The sequence below is a fragment of the Pithys albifrons genome, chromosome 6 (assembly GCF_047495875.1).
Source record: "Pithys albifrons albifrons isolate INPA30051 chromosome 6, PitAlb_v1, whole genome shotgun sequence".
In the NCBI taxonomy this organism is placed as follows: Eukaryota; Metazoa; Chordata; class Aves; order Passeriformes; family Thamnophilidae; genus Pithys; species Pithys albifrons.
The window spans coordinates 13,218,386-13,235,316 of NC_092463.1; the positions used below are offsets into that span (position 1 = coordinate 13,218,386).

Consider the following 16,931-nt stretch of genomic DNA (forward strand, 5'->3'; position numbering starts at 1 on the left):
AAGACTGCTAGCCGCAAAACCCAATGGAAATCGAGGGCGGGGTTAAATGCCGGCCAATGGGGAGGGGTCGCCGCCGTGCCCTTCCATAAGGCCGGTAGCGCGGGTGGGGGCGGCCTCTCGCCGCTGATTGGCTGCCGCGAGAGCCGGTGGGAGCGGCTCGGCCAATGGCGGCGGGGGGTGCCGCGGGGGCGGGGTTGGGCGCGCGCTGGGCCGCTGGGGCTGCGCCGCTGCCTCGGCCCGGCCGGAGCGGCCCCGCTGGGAGGGAGGTAAGGCCGGGCCCGTCCCCGCATCCAGCACCGGGCACCGACCCCCGGCCGGGCCCGCGTCCTGTCCCGCTGCCCTCCCGACGCGGCCTCGCCTCGCCCCGCTCCGCCGCTTCCCCTTTCCCCCGCGGGAGGCTCCGCTCTTCCCGGACACCCCGTCCCGCCGTCCCCCCGCCTGGCCCCGCGGGGCAGGCCCGGGGTCGGGCCGGGCCTCCTTCCCCCCTCCGCAGCCGCCATCCTTGCCCCGCTCGTCCGTGGCCTTGCTGTCGCCCGTGCCCTGCCTGAGAGGCTGACGGGCCCCCGCGCCGTGGGCGGGCCGGGCCCGGTCTCGGGTTTAAAGTGAGGGAGGCGCCGGCACTGGCGTTTCTCTTGCCCCATCCCCTCCCCCGCCCCCGTAACCAGGGAGGCTGATCAGAGACGAGAGTAGAACAAATGCCTTAAAGCTGCTTTCCCCGTGATGTAATTCCTTTTTCTTTGGGGTGTGTGTCACGTTTTGAATACTCCCTACTTCTACTTCAGCTTCCCGGAGAGCCTCCCGTGTCCCCAGCGCTCGGGCTCTGGCTCAGTGTGTGGCTCCTCAGAATCCTCCTCTGACTGGAGAGGAGTGCTCTGGTTCCTTTCCTTTCGCACTTCCTGCGTTAGTTAAAGGGTTGAAGTCTTCGGAAGAAGAAAGGTGGGGTTTAAAATTAGAATAAACCATCTAAACTGTTTATCCTTCAGGGGTGTTACTCCTGAAACAGCCTCGGTGTTCCAGCCTACCCCTATTGCTGCAAGAGCTGCTGGGGTGGCCCATCTCATGAACCCTTCCTCCCCTTCCTTCTTACCCAGCAGCCGTTGATTAGAGTTGCTTAACCCGAGGCTGTGCTTTGCCTTTACTTCTTTGCAACTTCCTAAATTTTGAACTTGGTGTAAGGCTCTGTGGACGAGCTCAGTTCTTCCTTTTGGAAGTTGTCCCCTACAGCTTAGTTCAAGTCTGCTCTTCCCCCAGGCTTGGTATCTGCTCTTCTGGATGGACTTGTCCCTGAAACCTAAGCTTGCGTGTGAGATCAAGTTGAAAGTGAATTGTCTTTGACCCTTCTAAGTGCATGTAATGCAAGCACCTGTCTCTTCAAGTGACAGCTTTGTTTTGTGAAAATTGCTGCTAACATTAGCTTAATGTCTCCCAGGTGTTTTCTGCTTTCAGTTGTTATGAGCTCATAACTGTGAAGTGAAACATAAGTATTTTGTAGGTGAGTAAATGGCCGTGGCATTCTGTGTGTCCACTATCAGGTTCCTGGTATAAAATAGTAAGCCAGTGTGCAAGTTGTTAGGGGTAAAGGCAAGCTGAGCACAAAGGCGTGGGTGTCTCCTGGTATTTTTGCTCAATTAAGAACTTTAATATGGTAGAGATTCAAGCATGCCAGCTTGTGCTTTAATAAAGTTTGCAGTTATGTCTAGCAAGCTGGATTGAAGTATATAATGAAGCATGGTTGAAAACACATCCTTGACATGGTGTGCCATGGGTTTTGGAGAAAGAAATGCCACAAACCCTGGAATCATTTGCAATCTGGATGTCACTATTCCTAGGGGTGGCCTGATCTGTGTCTGAAGTCAGATGTATCTTGAAATAGACTTCTGATTTCACTATGGTACATAATTGAAAAGTAAACCATATAATGCCTCTCTGCAGGCAGAAGTGTACATCTTGATGATAATTTATTGTAATAGATATAATCTATTTAGACATGTCTACTGTGTCTATGTAGTAATTTACCATAGTGCTGATTATGTAGTTAAACCGATGAATTGGATGGTTTCCAGCAAATGAGTGTTCTAGTGGTTGCTCTTAAAAAAAAAAGTAGCACTTTAAAGGGCTTAGAGATCTTGGGGCATCTGAATCTTTTCAGACTGCCATAGTGCTCAGTGCTTGTTAAAGGAGACCTCATGGTGCCTGTGGGTTAAACGTCGAGAGCTCTTGGAGGCTTGGGTTGTTCTGTTAAGTCTGCCTGTGCTGGTGGCTGAAGTCTGAGTGGCTTTATTTCCTTCTCAGTTAGGAGTCATATTTTATCCAGGAAGCTTAATAGTTTCTGAATTAAAAACATATTTAGAAACATGTAAATTAAAACAGTACAGAAGGGTTTTTAATTCTGCTCAAAAGGAACTAAGAGAGAAAAAGTTCATGGGAGTCTTCAGAAGGAGCTAAACTCAAGCAAAAAAATGAAATGACAAAAGGGAATAGCCAAAGTGATAAAGTTTAACAGCTTCTTGTCTGCAAAGAGTAAATATTTTTTCTGGTCAAATAGCTGTCTGAGGAGGTGGATCAAGAGAGAGGCAAGGGAGTTATTAATCATTAAGAAAGGGCTTGTTTCCTGTGGAGCAGTTAGTAACTATCTTCCCATGGTAGATCAGTGAGGTGTTTATAGTAAGAAGCAGCCCATGTGCCTAAGAAGGCTTTAATGGAAGGTAAGGGGAGATACAGACAATCCTGTAGTAAATAATAGTTCAGAATTAGCAAGCTGATAAAAGTGATTTAAACAATAGATTACTTGGAGCTGTTCTCTTTGATATGGCAGTTTTTCTTTGCCCTTCAGCATTTTGTGTTGCCTTCAAATTAATAATTTCTTACCAGAAGTTTATATGTAATTCATGAGTCAGTCTTGTATTTAGTGTCTAGCTAGGCTGAAATAGGGGAGGGGGAAATCATATCAAAATGACAGTACTTAAATTTTTTTTTGTGGATTAGGAGCATCTCAAATAAGAGTATTGTCAAGACATGTTTTCTTTGATTCTAATTATAAGAGTAAGTCTTTTGGAATTTGATTCCCAACACTTTTTGGAGTTGGTGTTTTTTCTAAACCCCTCATGTAAACATTTAGCTTATTTTAGTAACATCTTTTGATATTATTCTATCACAGTAATATTTATATACAATCATTCTTTCCTTAACCTGAAACCAAAATGGGATTAGCAAAGTTTGTTCTTTGCGGGATAGATGCATGCAGTGTATACAGCACTGGCTCAGTCTTTCCTCTTTTCCAGATGCTTTAGGCTTGTGCTCATGTTGGCAGACTTGTGGTGGTATAGCTTTTTATAGCAAACAGGATTATAAGTTTGATTCTGGCCATCTTTTGCCAGCTAACTTATTAGAGACACTTTAGCTTCCTTGGTTTGGGTTTAAATGTTTAATAATGTTTTAATGTAGACTACTAAGTGTAAAATATAAGAAAGGACTTCTCAAAACTACAGCAGGAGTTCATTGCTCCATAAAAATGCCCCTTCAGTGTTGTCTGGCCTTAGAATCATAGAATCGATTGGGTTGGAAAAGACCTCCGAGATCATCAAGTCCAACCCTTGGTCCAACTCCAGTCCCTTTACCAGATCATGGCACTCAGTGCCACAGCCAATCTCACCTTAAAAATCTCTAGGGATGGTGAATCCACCACCTCTCTGGGCAGCCCATTCCAATGCCTGATTACTCTCTCTGTAAAGAATTTTTTTCTGATATCCAACTTCAATTTCCCCTGGCAGAGCTTAAGCCCGTGCCCCCTTGTCCTATTGCTGAGTGCCTGGGGGAAGAGACCAACCCCCACCTGGCCAGAACTTCCCTTCAGACAGTCTTCAGCCTTCCCTTCAGCCTTAATCTTGTGTATTTGTAGGTACACTTTGAAGAGGCTTGTGTTTGTAGTTTTGAAGAGGCAAGCTTATGCCCAAGTGTGTTTGAACATTGCTTTGCATTTTTGCTCTTGCCCTTTCTCTGCTATAACCTTCTTTGCTCCCTTTTTCTGTTTTTAGCTGCTCTGCCCTACATTGGCTCTTGCATGCATGTCTTCTACCAAATTATTGCAGTTCCCCCATCTATCCTTGTCTATCCTTTACCGCTTCCCATACTGTTCAGCAAGTCTGCTAATGCTTTTTCTTTCTTTGAAATAATGAAGAGTTAGAGCTGAAGTCTTGCCTTTCAATTCTGAGATTTATTACGAGGCCAGAGCAGCAGACCTGTCACTGCAGGGAGGATTCCACCTGTATTGCAAGCCTGAGCTGAAGGATGCAGAGGTGGAAATGATTGTGCTTGAGATCAGTTTTGTCTCCAGTGAGTACATGCAAACAAGTGTTTACTTGCTCTGAACCTGGCCAGTTGTAGGTAATATGCAAGGCAGAAATAAAGGAAAAGATGTGTTTCTGAGAATGTAATGGCTAACATCCTATTAAGAAGCAAAGTACAATTTAACTTTTAATTTGAGAGATCTTTCTACTTTTCAGAAGGATTTTTTCAGCCTGATGGTAAAGGCTGCTGTGAGTTGAGGGATGACAGATTAGTATCTGCTTCCTGATGTGTTTTATTCTTGGATATATTTCTAATATCTCTGAATGAATTGGCTGACCTGTCCTGGAAATGCCTGAACAGCAGTGCTTGAACACCGTGGCTTTCAGCCATTGTTTTAATGCAGGCCAAAATTGTTTTTGTAACTGAAGATGGACTGTAAACTCTATCAGTTCTATTTAGTTACTTTTTTATTGTTTCTGTTATGAGTGTGATAATCTACACTGAAAGGAGGGGAGTCCATCTCTGGGGCTCTTGGATTGACAATCTGTTTCTAGCCTTTTGTTGTGCTTTTTATTTGTTTGTATATATTTTAAGATATCATATATAGTGATGAAATTATCTCCATAAACCCAAGTCTCTCACATTGCAAATGCTACCTGTATTTCTTAACTAATAGAAGTAGCAGAATCTTGCTTTGTCTTTAATGCTTTATAGGGACTAGTGCCCAAAGTTTTCATGTAGTGTTTCAGTAGAGTAGGAAGAGGATGTGATGTGTGGGTTTCTGCTTCCATGGAACCTGTGTTGATGGTCCAGAACCTCCCGTATGCTGGGTCTTGCTCAGTGTATCCATTCTGATGATAAGTTAAGTGAATATGAGTTCCTTTGTGGCATTGGTGCCAACCAAGCATGAGGTGCAGGCTATTCTCTGCCCTGCCAGGTCCTCTGGGAGTTGAATTAATTGTCTTTATGGCCACTCTTTGAGGTACTTGGTTATCTTTACTTGATGACAGAGTTTATAGATGTAGGCACAAAACTTTAGGAACTGAGAGAAAGAGCTTTTGCATTTAAGAACTTTTGCATTGAAATATTTCTGACAAGGACTTCTGAAAGATCTAGTTTTACAAGTTTGCCTCTAGGTAATTCAAGTGTACAGTGTCTTAGTGTCTGCCTGGGGTATGCCTTTGTGACTGGCCTCCAGATGAACTTTGTGCCATTCTCCACAACCTCTTGAACCCAGCAGTGCAGGCAGTTTTCAGTCCACCTCGCTGTCCACTTACTTAGTTGGTACTTCATCAGAGTGTCTATGCCTGGGTGATGGTAGTTGTCAAAAGCCTTACTAATGCAGAGGTAAACAGCATCCACTGCTCTCCCAGTGTGGTTACAGTGTTGGTCAGGCATGACTTCCCTTTCATAAATCCATACTCACTATTCCCAGTCACCTTGCCCTTCATATGCATGGGAATGGCTTCCAAGTTTACTTGGTTCAACAACTTCCCTGCACTAGCCCTGGTGAGGGCACACCTGGAATAGTGTCCAGTTCTGAGCTCCCCATTATGAGAGGTGGAGTTACTGAAGAGACTCCAATAGAGGACCATTAAGATGATTAAGGGACTTTGCTCACATGAAGAAAGAGAGCTGAGACTGGCCTAGAGAAAAGAAGCTCAGCAGGATCTTTTCAGTGTGTATAAATACCTGAAGAGAGACTGCAGAGAAGGCAGAGCCAGGCTTTTCTCAGGAGTGCTGAGTGACAAGAGGTAACTGAAACAGAGAATGTTCCCTCTGAGCATCAGAAAACACTTTTTTACTGGCAAAGTGATTGAGCACTGGCTGGTGACTGAGTCTACATTCTTTGACATCATCATGGCTAGGCTATGCAAACCAAGATTTGGGAAGGGCTCTCCCCACGTGGGTGTGCCCTTCCGGCCTGCGCAGTGGATTTTTTAGGTGAGGCCACAGCGCGTGCAGAACTGGCCCCACCCTTTAACTCCTCAGGTTCATCTGCCAGGGCTGAGCGAGCTTGGACGGTGACAATGAAGTCCTCAGGACTAGAACCTAAAGCCTCTGGTATTCCCAGGAGGTCTCCCATCCAAGTACTGACTGAGCCTAACCCTGCTGAGCTTCCGAGATCTAATGGGACCGGGCGTCAGGGTGACATGGCCATAGTTATTTAAAAGCTGTCTGGACATGGTCCTGGGCAGCTGGCTCTTGGTGGCACTGCTTGAGCAGGGTGGTTGAGCAAGTCAGTCTCCAGTGGTCCCTTTCAATGTGAGGCTTTTCTTTTAAAGTTTGTTTAAATGTTTATTCTCCTTATCCTTTTTCACTGGGGATAAGTATTCCCAACCCTAGGTCTCAGTGTCTGGAGTTTCTGTAGGCAAATCTTATCATTGAAGAAGACCATAGAGTACCAAAATAATTTTTTTCTGTCTCCAGGTCCCCTGGCCCCAGTCAGCAGCAGGCTCACACCTTGCATAGTCTTCCCCTCCTTTAGCTCCTGATGCATGTGTAGAAGCCATTCTTCCTGTCTTTCTTGTACTTTGTCCCTTGTCAGATTTAACTCCAAATGGGCTTTAGCTTTCCTGTCCCCACCTCTGCATGCTCAAAGAGCGTCTTGATTTCTCTTGTGTAACCTGGCCCTGCTTCCACTTCTGTTTTTTGAGTTTTGTCAGGAATATCTTGTCCTTTCATGCAGAGTTTTGGCCATCTTTGCTTAGCACCCTGCTCACAGGGGTGGAGGAAGTGATCATTTAAACCTCACCTCTTAGGATCTTAAAAATGATGGAGTAGTAGCAGAATAGCTTTCTTTGCATCCTTCAGTTTTCAGTTGTGTGCTTTTAGAAGAGGTGAAAGTAGTACGCCACTTAGAACCTATTTTGTGCAACCATGAACAGATGCCTGAGTTAACAAATACCAAGTTATCCTATTACATCAAATCACTGGTTCCAGGAATATTTGTTGGAACATCTGATGTTACTTTTTTCCCTCTAAATACAACAGAATAAGTTTTATTTTTTTGAGAACTGTCATTCAAAGATAAGTGTTTAGGTATATGGATGATTTTATGTTTTGATACCTGTATAGACAGTATTTCAGGATTCATGTCAAAATGGTTGTTTTACTGCTTTGATAATCTTGACACCTTTTTCTGGTTTTAATATTGTTTTTCCAGACTTTGACTAGGATATAATGCATTGTCACCAATGTGCTCTTCCATTGATTATTGATAGAATGGGATAGCAGTTGATATCTGTGCCCATAAAGTTGATTTTCTTAATTTTTCAAAACCAGTGATAAAATGTTCAGATCTTCCAGTCTTTGCTGCTGCCCTGCACATATTTACAGATGAATTTATTCGCTTTTGCCAATTGTACCCTTGACACAAAAGCATTTCTTTAATGCATCTGCATAGTTTCTTTCTTGTTGAATGTGTTAGTAAGAAATAGCTACTGGCCTGTGTCTAAAAGCCTGTGACATACTTGTCCAGGTTTTAAGTTTTGACAAAAAATAAAACTGTCTTTTCAAGGTAGGCTCACAACCTTCTGGATCAATACTCCACTGCCTTGTTCAGGCCGTGACATCTGAGTGGTCTGTGACTTCCATGTGACACGATTAGAGCGACTCAGATTCAGGAAAATAGTGAGTTGTCTACATTTCAACAGTCTTACTGTGGTTCTCCATCATTAACCTCTGTAATCCTCCAGCCCTTTCGTAACTACTGCTGCGCACTGTGGAGGGTGACACTGCCTGGGTTTGGATATTCTGGGTATGTCTTAATGTTTGGAGGCTGTCATATATGTATGAATGGTCCTGCAACTGAATAATCTTTTATTTTTAAGCTACCTTTTTTCAAATGAAGTGGATCTCAGCAGGAAGCTGAGCTATCTATGCATGAGTTCCACTGCTCTAGGAACTTTGTGTATTGGGATAGTATTTTTAGACTTGCAGAAAGTAGGAAGGGTTGGCTGGTGAAGAAAGAAATGGCTGGCTACTTTGGATGACCACCTACAATGTTAAATCTTCCCCTTTGCTAAGCAGAGTTGCATTGATAGTATATTAATATATTAATTCTCCTTAAAATAGAGAAGCATCCATTCCTTCTGGAGTATGCTGCACCTGATTCTGTCAGTCAGGAGCAAGTCAAATGGGTGTTGTCAGACTGGTTTGAGAGGCTTTGTGTGCTGATACAGTGAGTACACTGATAAAACTGTAAAACAGCTGCAGAAAATGGCTGTTGGGTTTTCATGCAGTTGTCAGATTGTATCTGTTCGCTGCCCCTTTTTCCAAAAGTCAGCATTCAAGCAGTTGTTTTTCACTTTGTTTGCAGCTGATGTTTGGGAATGATAGTGAGCTCTGGAAGTGCTTGTGAAATTATAGTTTTTGCATTTGTCAATGCTCTATTAGAAAATAGAATTCCTACCTTCAACAGTGACAGATACTGTTGTAATTTCCTTCTGTTACTGTAGGATGCCTGGCTTGTACAACCTGTTTCTCATGCTTGTTGAGTCTTTGAATTCATGTCTGAACATAAAAAAACTGGCCCACTGCACTTTGTGTGGGCATTTAGAAGACAAAACCAAAATACTCATACAATAAGTGCTTGCTCTGTTGTGTGGTGTCTTGGAGTTGGTCTCTGTAAGTGATTTGGAGATACAGTATAGAGTTTCATATAATGATATGAACAGCCAAAAACTTTTCAAACTCTTGTAAACAGTGATTGTAGTCTTAAAGGTACAACATATGCTGAGTTTGAAAGTGGGAAGCTAATGTAGTGATGCCACTTTTATTGGTTTTACTTTTATGCTCCAAAGAAAGCAAAATTCTTTGCAACTTTGAGGAGTATTTTGCCTTCTGTAAAGATAAAGTTATATTTTTTCCAGAAAACTCTCAAATGACAGATCAGGTTAATAACAAAAAACTGGTTTGAGCACATTTCTGCAGACTTCTGTCCTGACAGTATGTGACACATTGGCCTAAGGCACAGAACATGAGCAGTCTAGTTTTGGAAAGTGCTGCTGCTCCCAGAATGCCTTTTTCTGTGGTGGATAGAGATTTACCAGTATCACCTGCAGCAAGATGTCAGGAGCGGCCTTGCTGCAGGAGTCACGGTGTGTGTATTCAGTTCTGGCCTTTGTGCTTTCTCAGGAAGAATTACTTGTTCTGAATTTGTCTTCTCTATCTACAAATTTGCTAGACTCATAGATAATGGTTCTATTTGTGGAAGCAGGAGACTCAGCTACAAGAATGGGAATCATAACACAAACAGCCAGTCTTGTCAGGAGTCATGCTGCTGCTTTTCCCCTAGTTCTTGGAATTATATTTGGTAGGAACAAATTTTCATTTTGGACTGATGGTTGTAAGTCTCATCTTGCAAGTGTTGCAGGTGTGACTTCTTGGCCAGTTAGCTCAGCCCAGCTCAAGTCAGCCAACAGTCTTAGGTCTACCCTGAAATCTAAAACCTAAATTTAGGCCTACTTAGCTAAACCCATAACATTAGTCTCCAGTTCATGGTCCTTTGCGGCGGAAGAAGACAGATGGTGTTCCTGGTGAGGGAGACAGGCTCCAGCTGTGGCCGCAGGCCTGGAGGCTGCTGCTTCAACTGTGGCTTCTTGCTGCAGCACAGGAAGCCATGAAATGAAATGTGCTGAGTCTCCAGAGGCCTGGGACTGTTGAAAGTCCAAACTACTGGAATCTGGTGCAAGTGGGTTATCTTTGCTGGCTGTGTGGGAATGGGATAGCCCCAGGGAACGAGGAAGGCAGATACTTAGAAATAAGAATATTGATGTCTCAGTTTGCAGGAGTCAGAGGCAAGACAAGCTTGGGCTTCACTGGGGTTTGTAGGGGACTGTGGAAATTATTGCAGCTCCTTCTCTGAACATTTTGCAATACTGCTTGTAGGATCTGGTCATCCCTCCTCTGGGTTTCAGTGCCTGGGAGTCCAAAGAGATAGGTTGGTGACAGGACTAGGGGTTTGCATAAAATTAAGACAGAGCAGGAAAACAGATTCTCAGCAAGCATGTTAACGGTGTATTAGTATACTCGAGGTAGTTTTCTTGTGAAAACATGCTGGTCAATCTTTCTGTCTTCCCATGGAGAAGAGGGCTTTGTTCAGAATGTTGTGTGGCCTTCTGGATGTGTTTTGGAACACTGAGCAAGGGTAGGCAATGTTGTTACTCTGTAATGAGTGTGCTAAAATAAATACTTAAAATATTTCTGCTGTGGTGTTTTGTATGTTTTTGGTTGTCACCTGCAAGCATGCAAAAAAAAAAGGTGGTACCAAGCAGTTCTACCATCATTCTGAATTGTGAGGATTAAAATTCTGTGAAGCTGATGGCAGTTTACAGTACCTTGTGGTCTGTATACATTTTGGTTATTACTTTATCAAACATCTCAAAGTTTAGGGATGAAGCCAAGTAACGCTTAATATTGCTGCATCATTCCTGTTCCTGAGAGCTCAGTAAATTCCTATGTTAAAAGATTTCTTATTTCAAACTACTGCACTGTTTGAGTTAAAGTGAGAGAGACAATAAAGGCTCAAGTTGCCAACTATGAATGCCATAAGATATAAAGGGCCTTGAAAGAATATGCTGCTTTGCTTTCAAGATCTAGAATAAAAAGATCAGAAAACTACCAGTATTTCACCTGAAACCCCTAGACACACTTTCTGGAATAGTCACCATTTTAACCATTAGCTAGGGGGGAAGTGGGTTTCAGGTGAAGGGTTTGGAAGCCTTTCCAGCAGTCGCTCAGCCCTCAATTACGTGACTTACCAGGCATTCATAGCAGAAGCTTCTTAATTTTTTTTTCTGCAATGTGCATAGCATTTTTAAGTGTTGTCAGAACTTTCTCACCCAACTGTCAAAATAGTATTCTTTTGGGATTTAGAAATGTGGAATGCCTGGTCTGCCATGGGTGTTTTCTCAGGACAGTAAAATTGCAGTGTCTTGAAGCATAATCATAAATGGGCTTGAGGGCTGTGATCCCTTTGGTAAGGGTTTATCAGCAAAATAAAGCAGCTCTGTAATAAATTTATTGGGAAAATATTTCTCTTAAGCTATTAAAGAGCATCCCCAGAGTGTTTCTTATCACTTGCATTGCAGTTAATCCATGCACTGCTACAATTTATAAATTGGCAACCATTGTACGACCTTGCCCTATAACAAAACACTCAATTCTCCTCAATGTTCCCATGGGTACATATGGAATGAATTATAGTAATGCTCATTCATTATTTCCATGGTTGTCCAGTGATGGATTTTTATATATATGTATACAAGTAGCTGATGACCCTCTGCACCCAGTGCAGGCAGGCAAGCAGATGTACCATCTGGGTGGTAAAAGTGCAACATGCTCCCATGGAGCTGGAGTGCCACTCCACACTTTTTTCTCCCTACAGCCATGAACTCAATCCTATTTCAGCATGAGCTGTCAGGTGTCTTTCAGAATGATACATGACACACAAATATAATTTAATACATTAACTGGTGTAGATATTCCCACATGTCTTAGAAAGGTTAAGAAAAGGTGCACAAGTACCCATGGGAATTCTCCAAACTTACGTTTTCTGTGTTCACGCTGGTTTGTGCTACAGTTCCTGGCTGCAATCTGGAAACTCTGGGCATTGAATAGACACTTCCGAACCATTCAGGTGTTTTGTTTGTTGTGGCCTGATAGTCATTCTAACTACTGCTGGTCGAGGTGAAGTGCCAACAGTACGACTTCTCACTACACCTTTAAGGCATTTGCCTGCTGCAGAAGCTTTGATGGAACAGCTGTGTGTCACTCTTAGAGAAAAATTACAGCAGTTACTTTAAAACTGCTTAGATTCCCTTCTGTAAGAACAGGGTGTTCAAGGAAGCAACACAAAACTGTAGCTGAAGTCATTCATTTATAATTTCAAGCACAGTTTAATTGTGCACACGGAGTAGTGTCAATTCAGTGTCCAAATATAGGTCCTTAAGTGGTTTTTTGATTCCAGCGGTGGTATTGAAACATTCAGCCAATTTGTTACAAGACATGAATGTATAATGAAGGGCGAGAATGGCATATGTTGCCACGTAGCACAGAACATGTCTTAAAACTTGTAGAAACTTGTTTTCTTCTGTGGCTGTCACCTTTCCTTTCTCCTTTTCATTAGAGTGATTTGCAAGAGGTTTTTTTTGTCACTTCGTGTACATATTGCCAGGGCACTGTGGGTAGAAAGTTCTTTTAAATGAATGTGGTCTTATATATGGTTACATCTGCATCGCCCAACTGCTTGGAGGGAGTAACTTCAGCAGGGGAATTACTTATATTAGGAGGGCCCAGGGACTGTGGCCTTCCCTTTTATAGGATCTGCTGCCTATGCCAAGATTGGAGATGTGGGTTTTTCAGTATGATGGCCCTACATAGTTTTCTGATTGGAGAGGAGCAGCCTAGGGGGCAATAGTAAATGATATTGGAGTTGCAGTATGTGTAGAAAGCAGAGGGGAGACAAAGGTGTTAAGACAAAAACTAAGCAGAACTGATAGGAGAATTTTTCTGTGCATAGCAATAATCATGGGCTCAATTGCTACCAGGTTGCTTGAGGGCATTCCACTTAGGTGGAATTATTGTTGCAATTAAACAGTAGTCCTTGGCATTAAGTGTCTTCAGCTTTAAATCTCTTCATTGGAGACAGTCCAGTTAATTGGAATATATGTTATTGCCTAGTTTTGTATTATTTATGCCATTGACTATAATGCAATTAAAAAAGGACTTAAAAAAATCTGTGCAGTGTTACCAAGTTTGGTGGGTTTTTTGCTATTCAGAGAGGCTCTGTTTCTTCTGCTCTATCTGCTGCATGAACCAGGCACAATAAATATATAGTGATGTGTATCAATATACATCAATCTTTTCTGTGCATCCAGAGTATTTAATTTAAAAAGTGTATCTAATACTACACACTTTTTCCCCCCCCAGTAACACAAATGGAGGAATGGGTTAATTTCTTAGAAGTTCTTTCGCCCCTTTAAAGTGTAGCTGCCTCTTTTTTGATGGTTAAAATTACTGTGATTCTTAGTGACCAAGAGACGGTTGCAGTGAGGGCTGAGCCACATGTAATGTACATTTTGGGTTAAAAATAAATTCCCATGGAAATGTGTGCTTAGATACCATCATCCTAAAGTTCTTAATTGCATACAAGGCGTTGTCAAAGTTTCAAAGTATGTCAGGTGTCTTGAATAGGAACAGAATTTCTGCTCTTAGTAGTTCACTCTGGGGAAATGCTACAGGGTTGTGTTGCACTTCTATTAACATAGCATTGCTGAACTTTAACTCATGCCTTCGTGGTCATCAGCAGTGATTTTCTTAGTGTGGCTCTAAGCAAAATACAGGAAGTGGTGATAGAAGGTCCCAGTTCTTGATCTCATAAGTCAATGTTGATATTGAGGTTTCTGAAAGACACTCTTGGTGATTGTGCTGGCGTGGGTCAGTGCTGAAATAAATGCATTTAGCACTGAAATGACGTGCTAAGTGATTTTGAGCCTTGCTGGCACATTGCAATAGGAAGTAGAACAGCTTGTGTTAAGCCATCACAGGAGCTATTTTGGAAATTCGTAGACTATTTGGATCTTTACAAATCAGTTAAAGTACAGCAAAGGTAGCTGTTTATGTCTAGTTGATTACTAGTTCATGTCTTAGCATATGAACATTTTTAATTAAGCATTGTGTAGTAGGTGTGTGTACAGGATAATAAGTAAAACCAAAGTAACTTTCTAACTATGTCCTGTCTAGCTATGACATACTGAGTAATAAAGATTTAGGGCTGTATTAACATTTCCATATTTATGGGTTCTCCATTTGGGAATTTTTCTTATGTGAGCATTGGGAGGGTAGATCTTGACAACAACTAATCTTACTTGTTTTGTAGACCGAACTTTTTCAAAGTTTCTTGTATATGTTGAAGATGTTTCTTCTGGGATTACACTCATAACAAACAGCTCTTCCAAGGATAAAACATGTAACTAGTGTTCTGACAAACATTAAGAATGTATTTTACATCTGGCTTTATTGAAACACAAGTCAATCATGCAACTATCCTACACCTTCATAAGCAGACCAGCTGTAGAATTAAGTAAAAAGATGATTTTGTTGAAAACCAGATACTTTTCAAGAACTGGATATTTCTGAATAAGTACAAAGGCAAAAATGTTGTCTGAGAATGTTTTGGGTTTTTTAATGTATTTAATTGATGTTAAATGTTCTTAAAGCAATAACAGATGCATATACTGTAACTGTACTTAAACCAGTTCTTGGGGAAGAGAAATAAAGCATTCATTTGAAAACATTAAGAAAAGAGGCATTTATTTCTAGCGTTTTTTTGGTGGGTTTTGCCAGTAAGTTCTTTTCCTTAGTGAAAGCTAGATAGACATTTTCAGTATCAATCTTTCCCTTTGGTTGTTTACTCATTTAATGTTTTAAGAATTTATCATTAGTCAGTTACATTTCTTCAGATGAATGTATTTTTCATATGGTATTTTGTCTACTTTAAAGAGCAGCAAAGTTTACAGTGACTGGCTTGGTAGATTCCTTGAAGAGAACAGATATTTGGGAGAAACAAGTAGCCCAGAGAGTGCAGATAGGGGTAAAGGGTACCCATCTCCTGAAGGGGATAAAATCCGTCTCTTAACTGATTGTGAATGAAGAGAAATGATGTGGGAAGAAAATACTAGAATAAAAAAATGAGACTTATGGAGAGCTTATCTCAGGAATACTGTTCTTGCTAAGAAGTGAAAGCAACAATCTATTTTATTTGCTTTGTCTGAGAGATGAAAGGTGCTGAGTCCTATTGCAAATGGGTCATATGGTTAAATCAGGTCTTTGAAAGGAAAATAATGATGAGTTTGTGTGTGAACTGGGAGGAGCTGAGTTGGGTAATTTCACAGACCTCCTGAAGAAGGGAAGCTTGCTACATTGGAAGTTGGGCCACAAGAAGCAGGATGAATATACTGGAGAAAAATCCCTCTGTTCTACTTTTCCTGTGGGTCTCTACCTGCTTTTGATTGCTGTCACTGTTATGTTTCCTCTGGTAAAGACAGGATGAGGAGAGAAGAGAAATAAAGAAGACTAAGGTAAGGGTGAAAACTGTAGACTTGAAACAGAGCAGAGCAACTTCTGTTCTTGCTATTCCTGCAGGAGGTGGTAGATGTTGCTCAGTGCAATTCTTTAGAGATGGGAAGATATGAGGGAATGTGGTAATGCTTTTTAATCAAGAAATTGTGGAGGAAGACCTGTGACTTTAAGGTGTCTTGAATCCAGGGAGCAGATACTAGAAAAGCAGGGAGGAATGGTAGAGAGCCTTGTAAGACAGAACTGGAGGAAAACTGCAGTGTGTAACCAATATATGTGTGTTCCAGGATCTCCCTCTTCTGCAGGACATACATATCCGGAGCTGTGGGCTGCTGCTGGAGATGGTTTTCTTGACTTCATCTTCAAATGGGAAACCTAAGCCTGCTGATCCTTATATTTTATATAGAAGACAGTGTACAGATTATTAAGTAGCAAGAAGGGATTGCATTTGAGAGGTGCAAGTTGTTTTGGGAGAGCAGAAGAACCTAAGGCACTCTGCTAGTTGTGGTATACATTGGACTGATTCTGTCCAGCTTATTGCCACAAGGAGCAAGGATATCAAAGCGAGCTCTTAAGGAAGGAAATGGTGTGGATTATGGCTAAGGGAGTTCTTGGAAAACATAAATTTGCATTATATTTTAAGTGGAGTGCAGGCACAAGTGGAAACAATATGGGCTTTTCTATAATTTTTCTTATTAGCGCTTTCTGTAGGTCATTTTTGTCAGCGTTGTCATCACTATAAGGCTGCCTTGTTGTAACCCCTCTGTAATCACAGGAGGTCCCACTTTCAAAAGAGCTTGTAGCTTCAATAGAAGAACAGAAACATGGTGGAGGAAGAAAATACACAAACACAGTGAACTGCAGTGACATGTGTATTTAGTACAGCTTTTAGGGCAAGTTTATAGAGGAAATGGAAGAAAAAGGAAAGGGCAGTGGTAGGAGAGAGGAGAATTAATAGCAGGAAGAGAAGCGGTGGAGTACAGCGAAGGTGAGAGAACTGGGGGGAAAGGGTTTGAATCAGTAACTAATTAGTCATTTATTTAGTGGGAACATTTAGATTAATACCTTAGGAGTGATGAGAATGTTAATGTGGTTTCCAAGTGACACGATGTAGGTGGTTTTCACAAGAAAACATAGCAGTCATTGTAAATGTATAAGCTGAATTTTTCTTAAAGATCACAGATCTCTTCCTCCACCCACACTGTTCTTACACTTCTTGATTTCATGCTTTCTATTTGCTGTAAAATGTATTTATCTTTGTAGCCACAGTCATAAGATTCAAGTTTAGGAATAAAAAAAACCCTTACTGTTGTAAGCAAAAGATCACATTCTGTGTAAAACTGGTCATATCAAGTGTAAAATTGTGTACTCCTACATACAGATTGGAGAGCTCCTGTCAGTTGCCTATAGGCATTAAGCTTGTTCCTTAAGACCCTGGCTTCTTAACATATGTTGATATAAGAGATGATGCACTCCCTTCTCTGAAGTAGAGGGGAAAAGGACTTAGTCTAGGCAATCAAAGTAGGAAAAAAAATTGCAAGCCTCATTTGTGTGCATCCCAC

The 16,931-nt window shown here is 41.8% G+C and overlaps 1 protein-coding gene across 2 annotated transcripts in view; it reads left to right on the forward strand.

Annotated features, from left to right (window-relative positions):
* Positions 1 to 188: 188 nt before the first annotated feature.
* Positions 189 to 16,931, forward strand: part of SETD3 (SET domain containing 3, actin N3(tau)-histidine methyltransferase) — a 56,684-nt gene continuing 39,941 nt past the window's right edge. Inside the window, exon 1 of one of the 2 annotated variants that reach the window (XM_071557547.1) lies at positions 189 to 266. The gene's annotated coding sequence lies outside the window, so the exon portion shown is untranslated. Of the gene's footprint in view, positions 267 to 15,619; positions 16,358 to 16,931 lie in introns of those variants that run through there. The other variant, XM_071557548.1, reaches the window with a different exon arrangement.